Here is a 21,415-nt window from a genome sequence, read left to right as displayed (position 1 = left end):
CTAACCATGGCCGAGGTCTAACACCCTCTGATTGGAACGTGTGGGTCACCCACAGACCATCTGCTATGCAGAGAACCACAGCACCTCTGCCACTTGTACTGTGGATAGAACCGAGTCATATTTTTTCCATGCCTGAAAGAAGCAGAACAAAACTTTTTTTTGTTGGCTTGTTGGCAAGAATTGGCAAGATACACTGGTTTTGATGATGAAATGCTGACTCTTGCTTCCTTTTCACCCCAAAGTATGTTTACTTCTGGAGCTCAGCAGATAAAAGCATTTCAGAGTCAAAATTATGGCAGTTTTCATTTCCAGTTAGCTTTGACTGAAGTCATTACCCCTAAATTTTTTTTTTATGAAGAGTATGTTTTGAGTGTCTTTTTTTTAATCTAATGTAGCTGCTTTGTTTAGTCATAGTATAGTTTCTCGTTCGATCCTTTGATTCAGCAAGTGGGGGAAATGAGCCCCAAAGGGCTGAAATAACTTGTTGGACGTTACTTAGAACTGGGGTCCGCAGTCCTGCACTCCCTGCACTCACACTACCTTCCCTTATGCCACCACATGGCATTAGAAGACAAACCTTACAGGAAATGTTTATTTCCCTGGCTTTTTAAGATTCTTTTAATAACTGGAGGAACGTATGCTAATTACCCTAAAAGTTATCAGAAAAGCAATTGGGACAAATGTGTATTTATTTATAAAAATAACAAATATTCCCTAATTTAACTACTTAAAAATCTTTATAAATCTTTATATTTTCATTTAAAAACCAGTCTATGTAATTAAGAGCTGATATAAAACACACAATCAGTGAGGAGGGTAAGGGATGTAAAGACCTTTCGAGAAACTTTCATACAGAATGTAGAAATTAAAAGTTTATTTTTATTTTTAGTAGTTGATTTTCAGTATTCTATAATGTGGTGTTAACTGAGAACAGATAAATTTGGTAAAGTACCAGGAAGCAAGTAATATTTATGGAAAGACTTTTCCCCTAGGGATCAATTCTTTCATAATTGCATTTTTCCTGGCCGTAAGTACCATAGACTGGGTGGATTCAACAGTAGAAATTTATTTTCTCACAGTTCTGGAGGCTAGCAGTCCAAGATCAAGGTTCTAGCCAATTCAGTTTCCAGTGAAGGCCACTTCCTGGCCACCTTCTTGCCCTGTCCTCACTTGGCCTTTCCTCAGTCATACCTGAGGAGAGAGGGCGCCCCAGAGCTCTCCGGTGTCTCTTCTTACAAGGACACTAATCCTACTGGATCAGGGCCCCACCCTTATGGCTGCTTTGAACCTTAATCATTTCCTTAGACACCTCATTTCCAAATACAGCCATACTGGGGGTTAGGGCTTCAACATATAAATTTTGGGTAAACATATTCAATCCATAACAGATAACAATGCTAAAATGTCTTCACATTCAAGAATATAATCATATAAAATATGAATTATAACTATAGTTAATATACACTTACTTTTATTTTTATAATACACAAAAATTGGAAACATTTAAGCATCTAGATACATAAGAATCAACAATATTTATTGAATTTCAAATTCTGTCACATATTATCAACAATTTACTATCCATTAACTATGCATACAACTTGGACTATGATGTACCCCCTGCGGCTTAAAGCATCAGAAAAGCAACCTTCAGATACTAACTTTTAGGAAACTGTTTATGGGCTGATTTCAGTTAAACATCAAGGAAGAGCACCAGAAACAATCTGGAACAGAACAAAACACTTCAAAATCAGACACAGGACTCAGAGTCAGAACGTATGCAGCTGTGGCCAGCAGGGCAAACTGAGTGGAAGGCAGTGCAGGGGCAGGGCAGGGTCAACACACACAGGAAGGGCCAAAAATAAACGTCCAAACACAAGTGTTGGCAGGAAGGGAAATTCATTTTTTCCCTAAAACTGACTGAATGACAGCCACTCGTCCATTGAACTGTTATGGGATTAAGCCTTTTGGGGCAGGGGCCAGCGTGGAAGTTGAGATTCAAATCCAAATCCATTCATTCCAAGACCCGTGCCCCCTCCCCAGTTTTCTAAGGGCTGTAACCTCAGGCCAATGATGCCAAACAAGATTTCCACGTTCACCCTGTAGTGAAAAGAAATTGGCCAAGCTCTGATATAATTGTACTAATATGAACATTTCGATTTCCCTTCTTACGATGAGGCAACCTGTCCAATCACTACTCATGCCACTCTTCACAAATTGGTAACAAATGAATTTTGAAGTTTAGTCTTTAGTGACATAATGATAAGTGTGTAAACAGTGAGTTCTTCCAATGTTCAGAACTTTATTGAGAATTCTAAGGAGATGCAACCATGCAACCATGTTGGTGGAAAAGGCGGACTTCAGAATTTAATGCCCTTCTGGCTCATCTTCTCCTAAGTCACATCTGTCCTATACCAGTAGGACTGATTTTGGGGTCATGTACCGTCCTCACCACCAGCCCTCCCTTCCTCTCTCCTCTGTGTGACCTACTTCCCAACTCAGGATGCTCTCCTCCTCTACCAGGATCATCAAGTGACCAACTTTTACTAGTACCCCACCCACCCACTGCCCTCGGGGTACTAGGAGCCAGGGAATGCCAGGGGCTAGGGATAAAACCATGTCCCTGATATCATGGAGCTTACACGTAGGCCAAAAAGAAGATAGGAAACAACTCATTACTATTCAAGTGGTATTGCTTTCCCATAGGTCTCCTGATCTCCTGCAGCATTTCACACATCAGTCCTCAACATTCCATTACCCGCACTGCCCAATTTCTCCTACACAACTTTGTCAGTAAAAGGAAAAAAAAAAGACTTTAAAGTGTCAATTTTAACTCAACCAGTTAACCTGCATCTTAAAAAATCTGATAGAAATCATTTCCATTCAGAATTAAGGCTGAAAACAGGCTTCTGATCTGTATTCTTGCATATGTTCAAAATGTTCTCATGGGAAAAGGCACCAACATGCATCTCACAGTTAGAAAGAAGTTAAAGAAGGAGGAAGCTGATTGAGTCTAACCCTCAGAATAACACAGAACCAGCAAAGTTCCAGTTTACCATTTCAAAAAGGAGTCAGGAATGTGGGATAGGCTTAGGTGGGTAGTTCTCATGCAGGGCATCCCATGAGGCTTGGCTGGGGCTGGAGGACCCACTATCCAGAGGGCCTCTATGGCTGTGGGCAGAAGGCCTTAGTTCTTCCCCACAGAAGACCCTCCAGAGGGCTGCTGGCATGTCCTTATGACATGTCAACTGGCTTCCCTCAAAGTGAGTGACCCAAGAAAGGGGGCCATGGTTCTAAAAATATCACAGGGTCATGAAATTATCAGAACTTCCCATATTTATGATGCTCTTCCTGTAGGGGTTCCCCATTCATTCAAAGCTGAATATTAATAATACTCCTGCTATTAGGATGCTATGTCAATATTTTCTTTCTAAAAGTGAGATATGATAATCCACTGTTTTCTATGCTTTGCAGAGGCTGTTCCATATGAAAGAGAACCAACTTCCAGGACAAAGGCTCTTTTCACCTCCTGGCTTAAGTATGTGCAAACAGGATGTTTGGGAAAGAAGATCCTTGTTAAAATAAATTATTTGGGAAGAATGGGGACCTGGACAAATGGCTCTGGCCCAGAGAGAAGAGAAGGGATGGGGAGAGCATATGGAATCTGGTCTTGGAGGAGATGAGGGGGTTGGGCTTCTAGGGGGTCTAGGAGAAGCTCCCTCCCCTTCTCTACCTTTATCTCCCTATTTCCCCAATTGTACCCTCTTGTGTTTCTTTACATAATTATCCCACCCCCCATTTCTAAGCTGCCTCCATCAGAGATGTCTCATAATAAATCTGAACCTAAACTGACCAAGGGAAAATAGAAAAGACTAACAAACATACAAAAATGTGCTCATTAGTTAACATATGAAGTGCACTAGTTAACATAAGAAATATAAATAACAGCAAAAACAGATACCTTGGAGAATTTGTAACAGTGGAGAGATATGGTCAGAATGTCTTCTAAACATGGGCATGATTTTCACCTCAAGATTTTAATCAATGTATAATTCCCTAGATATAGTTCAAGACATATATAATTCAGATTTCAAAAAACTACATCGTGAAATAATGATGTAACACAACAAAAGCACTGCTGTTTCAGTATTTAAGCATACCATGGAATACTGGATGACACCGACTGGAACTGCAATCTCATAAAAGGAATAGCAAGGTTACGGGGACTTGGGATTCTCCTTGCTCAACCATTCTTAACAGGCGAAGGAGAAGTTCAGGGCAGGAGGAGGACCTCCATAAGCAGGATAGGTGACAACAGTAGACAGGAGAGAAAAACAGGCTGAGTGTCCACAACCCACACAGCAGACTTAGCAATAAAGAGGGCATTGCCAACACTCATTTTCTTCCAAGCACATTCCTCACAACAGCTTTTACAGACCGTCTCACTTCTCCATCCGGCTAGTCAACCTCATTTTCCCAAACAACCTGACCTGAAGTTCTGGGGTCTGAGCCCCCCCAGCCTTAGAGGAACAGGGTTCTGCTTCTTTGCCAACACTAACTTCTCCACTTATTCATTAAGCCAATAATTTTGTCAAGATCTTAAGGCCCACCTTTCCACCCAATATTCAATACTTTCTCTGTAGTATTTAGATTGACCTCTAATTGTCACCTAAATTGAACAATTTCTAAGTGAAATTCTAAAACTTAATCTTTCCAAAGTCTTCCAGAGGCTTCAGGATCCAGTCAAAACGCCTCGGTTTGGTGCTAGGAGTCACAGCCTGGGACCAGCTTACATTTCTTTCTTTTTTCTTTTTTTTTAATTAATTAATTAATTTATTTATTTTTGGCTGTGTTGGGTCTTCGTTTCTGTGCGAGGGCTTTCTCTAGTTGCTGCAAGCGGGGGCCACTCTTCATCGCGGTGCACGGGCCTCTCACTATCACTGCCTCTCTTGTCGCGGAGCACAGGCTCCAGATGCGCAGGCTCAGTAGTTGTGGCTCACGGGCCTAGTTGCTCCGCGGCATGTGGGATCTTCCCAGACCAGGGCTCGAACCCGTGTCCCCTGCATTAGCAGGCAGATTCTCAACCACTGTGCCACCAGGGAAGCCCCAGCTTACATTTCTCATGTTACCTTTCGCTACTTCCCCACCATCCACTCTCTGATCCATCTAGTCTGGCTTTCTCCTTTCTTCCCACTGAAGGAAACCTGTCAATCCTTGAAGTCCCAACACTGCTAGCTTAATTGTTTCACCTCCCCCTGGTACCCACAGCACTTACTTTCAGTATAATATGTTTTGTTTTCTGCTTATTTATTATATATTTGTTATATATTGTTTTATATTTAAATATTCAGATATATTTATATATATATATTTTCAGCATTTGTTATATATTGTTTTGTTCATAAATGTCTCATCTCTCTCCAAACACTGTAATACCTTTGAGAACACAGCCCCTAACATACCTACAATTTTTTTTGCATATTTACAAAAAGGAGGCATTTTGTTGTACACTGCTTAATAAATAACATCATACTCAAGATCAAAACAGGAATTATAAGTGTTCATTGAATAGTTCTGTTTTTTGGGGGGTGTGGCTGAGGAAGCATATCAAGAAGAACCATGCTCACCTGCAAGCACACTAGGACATGGTGATAGAATCAAGATCTCAAGACTGAAAGAATTCTAATTTCAAGTAGACTTAAAATAACTCGTATCTTCATTCAGCAAAGGTTCTACAACCAGAGCTGGACCTGTAGGACACATTAATGTCTTCCAGGAGGAATGAAGCTATTCTTCTTTGAGCAAAGATGTCACAGTCTGACTGAATTTTATCAGAGAGCAATATAGTAGGTCTGGTTAATTCTTTTTTTTTTTTGATAACAATTTGTAGTAGTTTTTTTGTTTGTTTAATTTTTATTGGAGTATAGTTGATTTACAGTATTGTGTTAGTTTCAGATGTACAGCAAAGTGTATCAGTTATACATATGCATATACAGTAAGTCCCCTACATACGAACAAGTTCCGATCCAAGAGTGCGTTCGTAAGTCCAATGTTCATAAGTCCACCAAAGTTGCCCTAGGTACCTAACTAACACAATCGTCTATATAGTACTGTAGTGTAATAGGTTTATAATACTTTTCACACGAACAATACATAAAAAAACAAACACAAAAAGAAAACATTTTTAATCTTATAGTACAATACCTTGAAAAGTACAGTAGTACAGTACAACTGCTGGCATACAGGGACTGGCATCGAGTGAACAGGCAAGAAGAGTTACTGACTGGAGGAGGGAGAGGAGGTGGGAGATGGTAGAGCTGAAGGATCATCAGCAATAGGAGACGGAGAGCAACCTGCAATTTCACTCACGCCTGATGTTGATGGCACAGGTTCTGGTTCCTTGCTGGATTCAATTCTATCCACCCTCTTGAAAAAAATGATCCAGTGATGTCTGGGTAGTAGCTTTTTTTTCTCATCATAGATGACATGGTAGCACTGGTTTGCATTCTGAAGGGCTGCTGCAACCTTCATGTACTGTTCTACGTTTGGGTCCTGTGCCTCAAAAACTAACAGTGCCTCTTCAAATAAAGAAAATCCTCTTGTCATTTCCTGCATCGTGAATCTCTTCGGTCCTTCGGTTACTTCTTCTTCCTCTTGTCACTCCACTCTCTCAATTATTTTCACTTTTGTTTCCATCATTATCACTTGGCACTTCCTAGCAGAACCAGCTATATCACCGCTGCTTTTACACTTGCTTCCGCACATGCTGGGCTTGAAATAAAGGTACTGTACTACTATACTCTATACAGTACTGTACAGTAAAGTACACAAAAGCACAACCACTTGTAGAGGATGCATGCACGTGACAATGTACACCAGACACGTGAACTAACTTACGTGACTGTATGTGTGAACACACGTTTGCATCTTTGAAAGTTTGCAACTTGAGGGTTCATGCGTAGGGGACTTACTGTATCAACTCTTTTTTAGATTCTTTTCCCATATAGGTCATTACAGAGTATTGGGTAGAGTTCCCTGTGTAGGACCTAAAAATATGGAATGCTTCATGAATTTGTGTGTCATCCTTGTGCAAATCTTTTCTGTATCGTTCCAATTTTAGTATATGTGCTGCCAAAGCAAGCACAAGTCTGGTTAATTCTTTATATAGAAAGTTATTTGTCTTCCACTTTGCCATGTTAAGCAAGGTGTAACAAAAAAAAATTCCACATAGTGAAATGTGAGATTTCCATGATGGGACCTCCATTCTGCTGACAGAGAACACGGAACACGTTATGGGATAGTGGAAATTGCACAGAATCTGGAGTTCTAGTCTGGCTTTCTACTCACTAGCAGATTATTTTACATCTCTGAGTTCACTTTCCTTATCTATAAAATGGAAATGGTGATAATTTACATTCCAGTATCATTTTAGGGATATGTGATTGTGCATGTGCAAAACATCTTATAAATTCAAAGTGGTAAAGAAATGGTAGTCATAATTATTAATATTATATAAAAGCACTTTGGAGTACTGGATAAAATTCTATAATACGATAAGAACTACAAATAACATCTTCATCAATATTAATATTATAGATCCAAAAGCAGAATCGCAACAGTTCTGTATACTGCTGTGATGTTTTCCATGCTCTCATTCTGTACATTCAAGTCTTTCCCATCTTAAAAATCTCTCCTGTCACTCCATGGTCACTCCTTGAACCTACTATTTCTTTTTCCTTTGTGGCCTTTATGGTCAAACTTCCTGAAACAACTGTCTGTAACCAAGATCTCAAACACACGCTCCGGATCACGTAAACCCCTTTGTGGACTCGGCAGTTTGCGTGTTTGTTTTTAACAGAATGTGAGTGCCTCCAGGCTGGGCAAACTCCCTTTTATCACTCCAGCCAGTTCACACATTTATGTGAATTGTCTGGGCCCTAAAGGCATTTGCATTTATAACCTCTAGCACTAAAGATAAAAATAGTAATCAACAGAATCACATACCTACAAATGTCAAACTAAGGAAGGGAAGATTTGCAAATTAAGATATAATTTACAGTTATACAATTAAGTCATATTTTCTAAATATGGCCCCAAACTCAGCCTTCAAAAATAGTGACTTATACACACATATATAGGGAATTATTAGCTTGCTTTTACTCGTTCTTTTTAATTATGCTGTTTCAACTGCTTTGGAAGAGCAAAGCACCCGGTAAACTGTGAAAATGGAGTGAATAAGTTTCAGCTTCCTGGCCCTCAGGTCAGCATTTCAGCAGGCAGGTTGTGACCACCATGAGGCATAAATCAATTTAAAGGTTACAACTAGAATTAACAAAAATGAAACAGAAGAGATCAGAGACAATCTCACAAAGTTAGGGTAAATATTATCTCATGAAACTTTGAAAAACTGTGGTAAAATATACATAACAAAATTTACCATTTTAATCATTTTTAAGCACACAATCTGTGACATTAAGCACATTCACAAAGTTGTGCCACCATCAACAATATTTCATGAAACTTTTGTTTTTTTGTGTGTGTGTGTGTGTGTGTGTGTGTTTGTTTGTGTGTACTGAGCTGTAATATAAAATGTATTTCTTACTATGGGTCTTGGTTTTTTTAAAAAAGCATGAAAACCCTGCATTAGCTCACTTTTCCCATATGTAAGACAATGGATATTTCACTAACTGTGACTTTGATGGAACTTGGGTGTGAGAGAAATACTCTAACCCTAAATGTGAGGAGATACTTCCAAAGAAAAAGATAAATTCAAACATTTGACAAAATGAAAAATTTGAAATGCGTATTTTTTTATGTGTGTGTTACGTATTTGCTCACATGACAAATGTGTGGAGATGGTATGTTCAAACAGGGTAACACCCCCAGAGTTAGAGGATAAAGTCAGAAGATGTTACCCTTTGAAGGTAAAAAGAATGGACATGCACTGGTTTAGATTCACTTTCTCGGTGGTGATTCCACCCGTGGTGACTGCTGTGTTTCTGATGAGACTTAAGTGTTGCAATAACTGGATGAAGGAAACAGTGTCTCCTAAGTCTAATCAAAGTGACTAAAATATATCCAGCGGAAACATGATTGTAAAAATGCTGATGTATGACTGAGCCTGCGCGTCTGGAGCCTGTGCTCCGCAACTAGAGAGGCCGCGATAGTGAGAGGTCCGCGCACCGCGATGAAGAGTGGCCCCCGCTTGCAGCAACTAGAGAAAGCCCTCGCACAGAAACGAAGACCCAACACAGCCAAAAATAAAAATAAGTAAATAAATAATAAATTTTTTAAAAATGCTGATGTATGGAAAATTATCACTCACTCAACTTCGGTATATGGTATCTAAGGTTATAATGTCAAAATAAATAAACAAGGAAACAAAAATAGCTATCACCATGGAATCTAGGGAAAAAAAACAAACACCAAGTGCAAATGATAAGACTTCCAAGTCTACTAGATTCACTATAGTGAATGGTGTCAAAAATGAAAGCAGCTCACTAAGAATTGACAGAAACCTCTCAGAGGTTGGCGGGTGAGCTAGCAAAGTTGGGATGATTTCAGTTCAGCAAACATCTACCAATGACCAGTCACTGTGAAAAATGATGAGGATAAATAAAGTTTCTGCCTTTGCAAAGTTCATAATGAGCAGGAGATAAACAACACCACAAACTGGCACTCCTACTCAACTCAGTAAGAACTGTGATAACGGTACACCCTAGATGGGCCCTGATCCCGCCGGGGATGGGTTAGGGGGCAGGTATTCAGAGAAGACTTCCTGGAGGAGGTCAAAGTGTCTGAGTTAAGCTGTGGAAATTGTGGAAGACAACTGGCCAGATAGAAGAGGGGAGAGACAGAGAGGGGAGAAACACAGAGGTGGAGTGGCTTAGTGTGCTCAGGAAACTCCAGTCAGTTCCAGGCTCAGGGAGGGAAACTTCAAGCCCCTTCAGGCGGTTGTAGTTAGGGTTCAAAAACAGAGCATGTTGTTGTTCAGGGGCTCCTTTCCTCGACCTTGACAGCTCATAACCAGTAGGGAGCAACAGGAGCTGCCCATCTTGGATTACTGGGTGGGCGTGTCCATTTCTTAAAGTAATGAGGTGGAGAGTCCTCATCAGAGGAGCCTGCGGGAGAGAAGCACACTTCTCAGGAGACGCCTGGGAGCCTACCACAGGGCACCTGGCACTAGCGCTCCATCCTAGAGCGTCTGGGACCAACTCCAGCTTGGAGAAGAGGGGCCAGGAAAGCAAGGAGTGACTGCATGGAAGAAAACAGGAGAGTGTTTGGCAGTTGCCATGCACAGTCTAGAACTTTGAAGAAAGACAATTATGTCTAGCCATCGACCTTCCCTCCCATTAGAGGAATGTATATGGATGTTGGACTAAAAAGAATGTCCACTTTGCCAGATCTCCAGGAAGTTAATTTTTTCTCAATCTAATAAAAACAACATGCTTATTAAGTCTGGTTCTCTGCCTGAAACATCCAAACTGGGAAGTCTCTCCAAAATGTCTCTTAGGACTCATCAACTCATCCTTCTTTCTATGAGAGCTACAGGCAGGCAGCAATCATGGTGAAAATGCAATCTTTTTTTTTTAAATATAAATTTATTTATTTATTTATTTATTTTTGGCTGTGCTGGGTCTTCGCTTCTGTGCGAGGGCCCCCTCCAGCTGCAGCGAGCGGGGGCCACCACCCATCGCGGTGCGCGGGCCCCTCACCGCCGCGGCCTCTCTTGTTGCGGAGCACGGGCCCCAGATGCGCAGGCTCAGTAGCCGTGCGTCACGGGCCCAGTCGCTCCGCGGCATGTGGGATCTTCCCAGACCAGGGCTCGAACCCGCGTCCCCTGCATCGGCAGGCAGACTCTCATTTGGGAAGCCCAAATGCAGTCTTTTTTGAGGCCTAGAGTGATACATTTACCTCAATGCAGAGGTACTATGTAGGTCAACTACCCCAGAAGATATCTGCCAGCAATAGTATAAATTTAAGCTGCTGTCCCAGGCAGCACCCTCGGCCAAGAAAGGAGTTACTTTCAAAGGAAACACGATCCAACTACAGAAGCCTTGAAGGACTGGCCAGGGTCTTTACTAGGAACTAGCCCTGGGGTATTACAAAGCACACTACACAAAAAAAGTTTCTCAGAAACTCTCTCTAGATATGGTTCCTGTTTCCAAAATTCATGCGAACCCTGCATGTCCCCTACAGGCCCTCAGGCCTCCTCCCCCTGGGCTGGCACCTGCCAACACAACTTTGCCCCGCTGTCCTGGTCATTCAGCTTTGAGACCCAGAGGTTTGGCTCCTTTGTTCCTCGACCAGGAAGGAGTATCCTGGGAAATGTAGCCCTCCTCTTGAGCAATACATGTTCATGGAATATCTGTAATGAATTAAAACCCTCCACTTCATCACTGTATTTTTTTTTCGGTTATTTTAAATTTTATTTATTTATTTATTTATTTATGGCTGTGTTGGGTCTTCGTTTCTGTGCGAGGGCTTTCTCTAGTTGCGGCAAGTGGGGGCCACTCTTCATCGCGGTGCGCGGGCCTCTCACTATCGCGGCCTCTCTTGTTACGTAGCACAGGCTCCAGACGCGCAGGCTCAGTAGTTGTGGCTCACGGGCCTAGTTGCTCCGCGGCATGTGGGATCTTCCCAGACCAGGGCTCGAACCTGTGTCCCCTGCATTGGCAGGCAGATTCTCAACCACTGCGCCACCAGGGAAGCCCCATCACTGTATTTTTATTATCATGAGGAATTTAAGACATATACAAAAGCAGGGAGAAGAGTTTCATGAACCCCCATGTATCCATCATCCAGCTTCAACAATTTTCAACACACCAGCTTGTCCCATTATTTCTTCTGTATTCCTACCAACCACCTTCCTTTAGATTGTTTTGAATCAAATGTAAAACATACATAATATCATGTCATTCATAAACACTTCAGTATGTATCTCTAAAAGATAATTCTCCATTTGAGGAGCTTCATATTTACAGGCAAGTTGCAAACACCTACATATCCCACACCTAGATTTACCGATTAAGGTTCTGTTGTATTCTCTTTCTGTATAAGTATGTGTGTGTGTATTTCACTAAACTATTTGAAAGAAACTTGCAGATATCTTGATCCCTCACCTCTAAATACTTCAGTTTATATCTTCTAAGATCAAAGACATTTTCTTACAGAGCCATAAAACAATTTATAAATAAATCCAATTTGGGAAATTTAACCTTGATTATAAGACTGGTATAGAGTCCATATTGAAATTCTAATTATGACCCATATAGCAAATTTTACTCCAATCAAGAATCTAGTCTAGGATTACATATTGCGTTTAGTTGTCATGTCTCCTTAGTCTCCTTAAATCTGGAAAAGTTCCTTAACCTTTCACTGTCTTTTATAGCCATGCCGTGCGGCTTGTGAGATCTTAGTTCCTCAACCAAGGATTGAACCCAGGCCCTCAGCGGTGAAAACGCCGAGTCCTAACCACTGGACTACCAGGGAGTTCCCAAGCCTTGATATTTTTGAAGAGTAAGAGTTTTTGTAGAATGTCCTCAGTTTGTGATTATTCCTCATGGTTAGTTTGTGGCTTGACAGGAACACAACATAACTGACATCACGTGATGTCAGCAGGCCACCATTATTGGGGATGCCAACTTTCACCCCTCAGTTAAGATGGGGTCCACCATATTTATCCACTGTAAAAATACCTTTCCCCCCTTTGAAATTAATAAGCAATAAGCAATTAATAAGCTGTGAAACGGCATTCACAACTTTTTACTCAACAACTTTTACCCAATGATTTTCAGCATACATTGATGATTTCTTTTTTTAACATCTTTATTGGAGTATAATTGCTTTACAATGGTGTGTTAGTTTCCTCTTTATAACAAAGTGAATCAGTTATACATATACATATGTTCCCATATCTCTTCCCTCTTGCGTCTCCCTCCCTCCCACCCTCCCTATCCCACCCCTCTAGGTGGTCACAAACCACCGAGCTGATCTCCCTGTGCTATGCGGCTGCTTCCCACTAGCTATCTATTTTACACTGATGATTTTTGCCAGAATAAATGTTACGATAGTTGCAACATGGTAATTTAAACAATTCTTTCTCGTTCATTAGCCTTCTACTGTAAAGAATAGCTTTCCCTTTTCCTTCCTCATTTCTATTATTTTTTTTTACTTACACATTTGTTTATATTTAGTAAGAACTCATGGATTCTTTTATTTTCCAGTGTATTCTCATGTGTTACTGTCATTTTCATTTTGATACTTCCACCTAATTTGACTAAGTTAGTTCCTTATTGCATTTCTATTTGGATGGCTTTTGGGGGCCAGAGATTCTCTATGAGCTTAATACCTTTTATGAGCCCTCTCTTACCTTCTAATAAAAATCTTGACTCACTATCAAATTCAAACATCATAAGTGCTCGGAAGACCTTTGGGATTCTTGCCTTGCTTACCCCTCCAGGCTCTCGTGCCCTCCACCCACCTTACTAGATTGGTTTTATGCTCTGTCATGTTCAAATACTTCCTTCTCCGACGAGGACTGGCCTCTCCCTCCCTGCTGGAAGGTGTGTTGGCAGCCCCTCCACTCTGGTGTCTTTGGCCTTGTCTTGGTCATTTCTTTCTTTGATTCCTTCCCAAGCTGGCTTCAGACCCTCCCATGTGCTTGCTACCTGGGCAATCTGCACACACTCCATAGTAAACCTTACTCCTCTTTATCCCCTACTATCTGTTCACCTGTCTTTTGGTTGGTACTGCTCTGTGCCATCTCCCCAGCACTTAGCACCGCTCCTAAGGCGGAGTAGGGACTTGGTGAGTGCTATGAGTACCCAGAAGGGAAACCGATTGTCTGAAAGGAAAAGATATAAATGGCTGACACTTGAGCTGTAACTGGAAAAATAAGCCAGATTTTGCCAGAAGTGGAAGCAGAGGACGACCCTTCTGGCAGAAGGAAGAGCACAGATGAAGGACACTAGAGGACCAAAGTGTTCAGAAGCGAAAAGACTCCACACACAACTTCATGCACAGCAAACATTTGGGAACCAACGCTTCTCTCTTTGTTTTGTTCTCTAACAGGTATTATCACACTGTGGTGACTGCCAGTTGATTGGCCTTTCAGTAAACGGTAGGGTCATAGAGTGTAAAGCCTGTGTGTCATTCACATCCACACCCAGAGACAACCCCAAGGTCTTCAAAAATGCATGTTAAGAGAATGTGATTGGAAGGTTAGGTTGTCTAACCCTGGGGCAGGAAAGGAGATGTGAGGGGCCAGTGAGCCAGTTTGTGAAGGGCCTGCTAGTCCATGAAAAACAACTTGGACTTCAACAAGTCTTGACTCAGAGGGGGATGGTGAGGAGGATTTTAAAGGAAATGTAAGCTGGCATGGTGAAAGGTGGGGAAGCAGAGACCAGCTGTGATGCTATTGAAACAAACTGGGAGAGAAGTAACAGCAGGCAAATCCATCGTAAGCAGGAGAAGGAAAGTTTTTAGATAGAATAGGTAGGACTTGTAACTGCTTGAGATGAGAAGTGGTTTTTAAAAACTGATCTTATTTTTCTAAGTAGAAATGCCATAAAAATTCATTTTGTTATAATCTCACATCCCAAGGTGAAAATGGGTGCTTCTTTTGAAGCACAAGTTAAAAAAAAATCACACAGGAATAAAAAGCCAGTTTTGATTGTTTAGGAAGGATCACCCAACACAAATAGAAAGTAAGAGATGTCATTTCAATATAAATTATTCTCATATCATTTAGTCTCTTTTGTAATATGGGAACTTATCTGTATATCAGAAAGTCTGCCAGAATGTAGACACAAGCAAAAAAGATGGAAATCTAACCTAACAACTTTGGAGAATTCGTGACCTTTCAGAGGTGGACCACATCACTGGGCCCGGCCTAGGGATGACTTCCTGGGCCTCAGTCTAAAACGTTCCAAGCGGAGGTACCTGAGAAGGGCTCTGCAACATATCCAACAGGTTCTCTTGGAAAGTGAACTCTAAACGCCACTTTTTTTCCAGAAATATGTACTTGCTTTGAATATTACAGGAAATCTCAGTCTTACGTGATTATCTTTAAAGACATTGCTATGAATAGCATTATTGAACTTGCAAGTATTTTAGAGCGAGGATGTGACAACGTATGCCAAAGCAGAAGGCGCCCAGCACCGATGTGATCTTCCCAGTCAATACACGGAAGTCCAGAGCGCATCCTGTCGGCGTTCGGACCCGCAGAAGGAACAGGTAAGAAGCACCGGTGCACGGTTACGGCTGGACAGAGTGACCCAGAGAAGCCTTTCCAGGTCACATGTATGTCTACATAATCAACAGCCAAGCGGAGCAGGCACACAGGAAATCAGGCAGCAAGCTTAAAGCCGGTGAACACACTTTACTTTTGTTTTTCCTCCCCATAGAATGGGTCGGGTGGGTGGCACATGCTCGGGTTTGGGAAGACATCCCAAGTCTTCAGCATTTCCCCTGAAACCGCGGAGAACGGAGCTGGCCGACGAGCGGCCCAGAGCACCCGCTCCACGGACAGGCGACGCCGCCTTCTCCCTTTTCCCGGGCGCGCTCAGGGGACTCTCCTGACCGGACCACCCGGATGGCCAGACGGCCCCGGGGCGGTGTCCAGTCCCGGGGTGAGGGGAGGGAGGGGTCGGGGTCTTGGGCCAAGGGGGACGGGGGTCGCGGTCCCGGGGTGACGGGGGCGGGGTCCCGGGATGAGGCGGGGGGCGGGAGTCTCGGTCCCCGGCTGAAGAGGGCGGGGGTCGCTGTCCCAGCCGACAGCACCGCCTCCTCAGGTCGCGGCGGGGGCGGTGCGGAGAGCGTGCGCGGGGTGGGGCTGCGTGCGCGCTCCCACCAATCACAGGCGTCGCCGGGAGGGGCACGAGCACCGAGAGGCCAGGAAGAGGGGGCGGGCCCGGCGCTGCGAGAGGCCAATCAGGGCGCCGTACCGCCATGACGTAAGGGAGCCGAGCGCCAGTCGGCGGACCAGGCGGTGAGTACGCGGGCGCGCGGGCGCGCGGGCGCGGGCGCGCGCGAGGCGGGACTTCCGGCGGGGCCCGGAAGCGGGAGCTGTGTGTTCTCATGCGAACGGGAAGGAGCGTTGGGGTGCTGGAGTCGCGAGGTTGAGATATTTTTCGGCCCGAAACGGGAAAGAGTTGCCGCCGCCCCGCCGCCAGTCCGCGCCGCGCCGACCCCCGCCGCTCGTCCGGGCCGGCCGCGCCCCTGCTTCCGCCCCTCCCTCACGGCCCGTCCGCGTGTGGCGCGGTTGCCGGGCACCGGGGCTGCGGCGGTCGGCGGCCGGGCGGCGGCGGTGCTGACAGGTGAGCGCGGTGGCGGGCGGGCTGCTCTGCTCCGCTCCTGCCGCATCGCGCCCGGCCTCCGCCTCGGACCCGCGCCGCGCCCGCCTGTCATGGGCCGCCATCTTCCCGGAGGACGCGGCCGGGCAGGGCCCAGCGAGTGTAGCCGGGCCGGGGCGCGGGCAGAGGGGTCTGGGTGCGGGCCGGGGGGCCGGCAGGGGTGGGGCCGGCCAGGGCCGGGCCGAGGTCTCGGGGGCCGGGGGAGTGGTAGGTACGGGCAGCACCGCCGTCCGGCCCGCACTGCGGCGGCCTCGCCCTGCCCTCCGCCCGGGCCCGGGACCGCGGCCGGCCGGGCGGGGAGGGCCCGGGTCACTCGGACCAGGAAGTGGGATCCTGTTGCTCCGGCTGTGTTTGGGACGCTCCCGCTCTCCTCAGGGAGGTTTGAGCAGAGGCAGATTCTGGAAGAATTAGGAAAAAATTCTAAAGACGCCCTGTGTTCGAGAAAGGGGCAGGTCAGGAATCTCTTACCACCTGCTTCTCAGTCGTGTCCAATCAGAACGTAAAACTTAAAACTTGTTCAGACTTCACTGTAATTTTGTATTGCAACTTTCCGTGCAGATCATCTTGTCTTCCCCCTCATTTCTACATAAAACGGTCTTTAATTTAGGCTGAGGTGAAACTTGAGAAGATTATCTGTAGGGTAGCTATCCTGTGCGTTTGAGACCCTCTCCTTGGCTGCACAGTAACTAGTAACTTGCCCTAAATGTTAAGTGGAAGTTTGAAGTTTTGGATAACTGAAGGAACGGGAAGAGTTCCCTGGACTGTTAAGGGAAATCAGTTTGTGTGAGGGTTGTTTTTAAAAAAGATAATATCAAGTTGAATATTGTAAGCATACAAATTATTTTCTTGTTTTTAAAGTTTTTCTCATGACACTTAGCTGGTCTCTTATTTTGTGTTAAGTATCTAAAATGCTTTTGAAATAGGTTCTGAGTTGTAGTTTGCAAAGACCACAGTGGGGAAGAGTGACGTTCATTTCTTCGGAGGTTAGATAATATGTGCAGTGTGCAATTTCCATACTTCCCCACCTGCCTGGCTCCCTCTAATTTACAGTCAGGGTAATTTACAGAAGTTGAAATGGTTGTGGCTTGTCAACTTTTCTCTGTATTTAATATTCTGAAGGGCAGTTTTATAATCAGGCTCTACGAAATCGCTCGATGTAAGTTTGCTTGAGTTGCTAAGGTGGAATACTTTATGAAAGGCATCAGGTTAGCAAGTTTATTATTCAACCATAAATTTGATTTGTGTACTTCGCTTTGAAACTTGTGTTTAGTTAGAAATAAATTTCATCCTGTATTTTGAAAAGTTGATGTGTGTTGCCTTTGTAAGGTGAAAAAGTGGGTGTGTGAAGGGAGATAGAGATGGCTTCTTACTGATTAGAAATTACCCTCTGGGGCTTCACTTTCTTCATCTCTAAGAGGAGGATTATAATAACATCAGTCTCATAGGACTGTTTGTAACATGTTGATGTTGGCTGTTTTTGCTCTTTTTTTTTTATTACTCAGATTCTTATTCAGAATTTTGAAAATGATGTTTACCTTATTACTGTTTTCAATATTCTTTTAGTGACTGTCAGTTTTAATTTATTAACATTTTTTTTTTCTTTATCACATGTATCTGGGCAGAGAAAGAAGGTCTGAGGACAGAATGTGTATTTGGAGAAAGGATTTATACTATATTTGAGTAGGAGCCAGAGAGAAAATGGATGATAATGTGAGAACAGAAGTTTCTTGGCATTTATTTTAACGTGTTTTGTTGAAGAGTAGCCAAAATTAAATGGCAGCATGTTCAGGGAAGATTTTGATTTTATTTAAGCTTCCTAGGAATTGCACTTTAAAAAAATTGAGATTTGGAGAATTTATTGATATTAATATGGTTTTCACAGATAAGCATATGTTTAGGCAAATACGTATTTAAAATCTGTGGAAACAAATATTTTACTTATTCATTTGTTTTTAATGAAGCAGTCTTCATGTATCATAAAACAGTTCCAAAATACTTAAGTGCAAGGTGGGAACATCATGTTTTTAATGTTAGTAACAATAAAGAGTGCTTTAAAGTAGCCCCACTACTTAACATAGATTAGCAACAATATTACAAGTTTTTGCAATGATAGAGCTGTGGTTGATGTTACCAACCAAGTGGCTGACAAACTCCTTTCACTGTTATTTCAGTGTCCTGCTGCTGGAATTCATACTTTCTGTAGTGATAACTAGGATTATAACCTAGGTCTTCTAATTTTAGTAACGTGTTTTCTTTATGATTGTCCCTTGAGATTGCAAAAAGCTCTGTAGCTATATTACTTTAAATTCCATTTGTTTTCATCCTATTGTTTAAGGCACAAGTTTCAAATAGGCTTTCATAACACATGCTGTACTCTTGCAGAGTTCTCTCATATTTAAGGATTTTTTTTTCCTGATTGGTAAATGCAAGAAAATCATGTATATTCTTGTAATTCCTCCTATAAGACCATTGACTCAACCTTTTTCTAATGGAGAGAAGAAAACAAGCACTGAAGTTGTGTTTATGGAAAGTACATTGTTAAAAGAAACAGACACTGCTGCAGGGTTTGGTTGCTTATGCTCCTTTGTAAAACTTTATTCCTGTAAAGAGTTCTCCTTTTTCTGTAAGAGCTAATTTTAGAGTACCTAGTAAAGGAGGCACTGCCTTCTGAGAGGATTAAACTCACCAGACCTGATGTTAATTTAGTTCAGTTTGAACTTTTTGCTCCTAATTGTTGCACTTGTTGGTATCTTTGGAGCTACTCTACTTCTGGAGTTATCTTGATTAGAAAATGAATTTATTAGAATGTGGAATTGTAAGGTAGATAACCATTAGGTTCTCTTACTGAAAGGAGAAGGATATTTCCAACATGGAAATGTTTTTTCCCTAATGTTCTAGGGCTTTATTTTTCCAACATGTAAATGTCTTCCTTATGATCAGGCAAAATGATTAAGTCAGCTTATGTTTCCTTCCTTCTCACCTCCCCCACCCCCAAACCTTTTGTCCCTTCAGTGCTTTATAAACTTTTTCACCATTTTTTCTGGAGAAGCTGTCATGGTTCCTGTGTAATGATGAAGGGTTGCAGGTGAGCGATGCCACCCCTTTTGTGCCTTCTGTCATGGTCTGGTTTCCTCTTTAGTGTCAGCCCTACTTCCCTACTATAGTGAGACCTGGGCCACAGAGTGCATTCTGTAACATGGTGGACATTTCCTATTTAAATTAGATAATCCTTGAGGTGAGACTTAGTCTTCACTGAAAATGTTCTTTATGAAATCTGATATGCAGAAGTTTTGGCTTAAAAACTGATAAATTAGGGTGATATTTGTGTGATAAAAATAAAATGCTCTCTTATTTATACACACCATTTTTGTCACACTGTAGTGAGAGGTTGCTTTAAAGGCATATCCTGATTGTTAGGCCCTTTGTAAAAACTCCTCAGTGACTGTCCCCTGCCTAAGAAGGGCCCAGGGGCCTTGCCACTTCTGCCTTCTCCTTGCTGGCTGGGCCACCTTTGGTTGGCCTGCGCTGGCCACAGTCCTCTCCCCAAAACCATGACGTTGTCTTTGCTCTCTCTATTTCCTTTGCCTGGAATTGAAGGTCTTCTCTTCTTTTTTTTTTGGACTTAGCTCCTTAACCCATCCTTAAAAAGGTATTTCAGGAATCCTTGCCTTAATTTTTAATGTCATGCTGAGTGCTTCTCTGTTTCCATAGCACCCCAAGGCATTGCACTAATTAATTAGTGTAAGCTCCTTGTGGGCAAGATCCTTTTATATCCCTAACCCCTTTGCCCAGCCCAGGGCCAAGTGTTGCACTACAGATGTTGAGGAAACTTTGTTTCACTAGAGGGATAAGGCACCTCCCACCTCAGTTTTGTTTTGTTTTGTTTTTTTAAATAAATTTATTTTTATTTATTTATTTATGTTTGGCTGTGTTGGGTCTTCGTTTCTGTGCGAGGGCTTTCTCCAGTTGCGGCGAGCGGGGTCCACTCTTCATCGAGGTGCGCGGGCCTCTCACTATCGCGGCCTCTCTTGTTGCGGAGCACAGGCTCCAGACGCGCAGGCTCAGTAGTTGTGGCTCACGGCCCCAGTTGCTCCGCGGCATGTGGGATCCTCCCAGACCCGGGCTCAAACCCGCGTCCCCTGCATCGGCAGGCAGACTCTCAACCACTGCGCCACCAGGGAAGCCCCCACGTCAGTTTTAGAGGAATTATTTGCATGCTTTCATAAACAAACATGAAAATTTTTACTTGAAAAGAATGCAATAGAAAATGCATAAAAATTCTACTTAAAAAATGTTAACTGACTTGATAGCTACATTTAGCACATACACTATTTTAGGTGGAGTGATTTAACTACGGGACCTCTAGATGATATTCTTTCTCAGTCTTTAAAAATGTGCCCCTTTTGATAACAATAAATATTTCTTACCTTCTTTATTTTGCTTTGAAATGAAAACAAATTATATTAGCCAAAAACAAAGCAATTACAGTAGTGAAAATGTATTTTTAAACTTCAGTGGATTTTTCCTTTTTTTAATTTTTTATTTTATTTTATTTTTTATTTTTTAAAATTAATTAATTAATTTATTTATGGCTGTGTTGGGTCTTCGTTTCTGTGCTAGGGCTTTCCCTAGTTGTGGCAAGCGGGGGGCCACTCCTCATCGCGGGCCCCCCACCATCGCGGCCTCTCTTGTTGCGGAGCACAGGCTCCAGACGCGCAGGCTCAGCAATTGTGGCTCACGGGCCCAGCCGCTCCGCGGCGCACGCGGGATCCTCCCAGACCAGGGCCCGAACCCGTATCCCCCGCATCGGCAGGCAGACTCTCAACCACTGCGCCACCAGCGAAGCCCCGATTTTTCCATTTTTTATTCCCTTTTGAGAATCATTGCTCCATGATCTGGTGCAAAGCAGGGCCACTGAGAGGAAAGAGGAGGGTTCGTTCATTACTTTTTGAGCAGGTATTTTTGATCAACCACACATTAGCAGTACAAAGATGAATGATACCAGAACTTTTCTCTAAGGCTTGTGGTCTAGAAGGAATTAAGACAGTGAACTGTTTTAT

At 43.0% G+C, this 21,415-nt stretch overlaps 1 protein-coding gene across 8 annotated transcripts in view; it reads left to right on the top strand.

Moving 5' to 3' along the window:
- The first annotated feature begins 12,965 nt into the window (after positions 1 to 12,965).
- Positions 12,966 to 21,415, top strand: part of LARP4B (La ribonucleoprotein 4B) — an 87,484-nt gene continuing 79,034 nt past the window's right edge. For 3 of the 8 annotated variants that reach the window (XR_014260695.1, XR_014260696.1, XM_082450239.1), the window contains exon 1: positions 12,966 to 16,319. The gene's annotated coding sequence lies outside the window, so the exon portion shown is untranslated. The remainder of the gene's footprint in view (positions 16,320 to 21,415) is intronic. The other 5 variants (XR_014260694.1, XM_082450233.1, XR_014260693.1 and 2 more) reach the window with 3 other exon arrangements.

Source organism: Balaenoptera physalus, assembly GCF_965194825.1.
Source record: "Balaenoptera physalus genome assembly, chromosome: 2".
Classification (NCBI taxonomy): domain Eukaryota; kingdom Metazoa; phylum Chordata; class Mammalia; order Artiodactyla; family Balaenopteridae; genus Balaenoptera; species Balaenoptera physalus.
The sequence above is the reverse complement of the archived record's forward strand: the minus strand, read 5'-3'. Positions and strand labels throughout refer to the sequence as shown.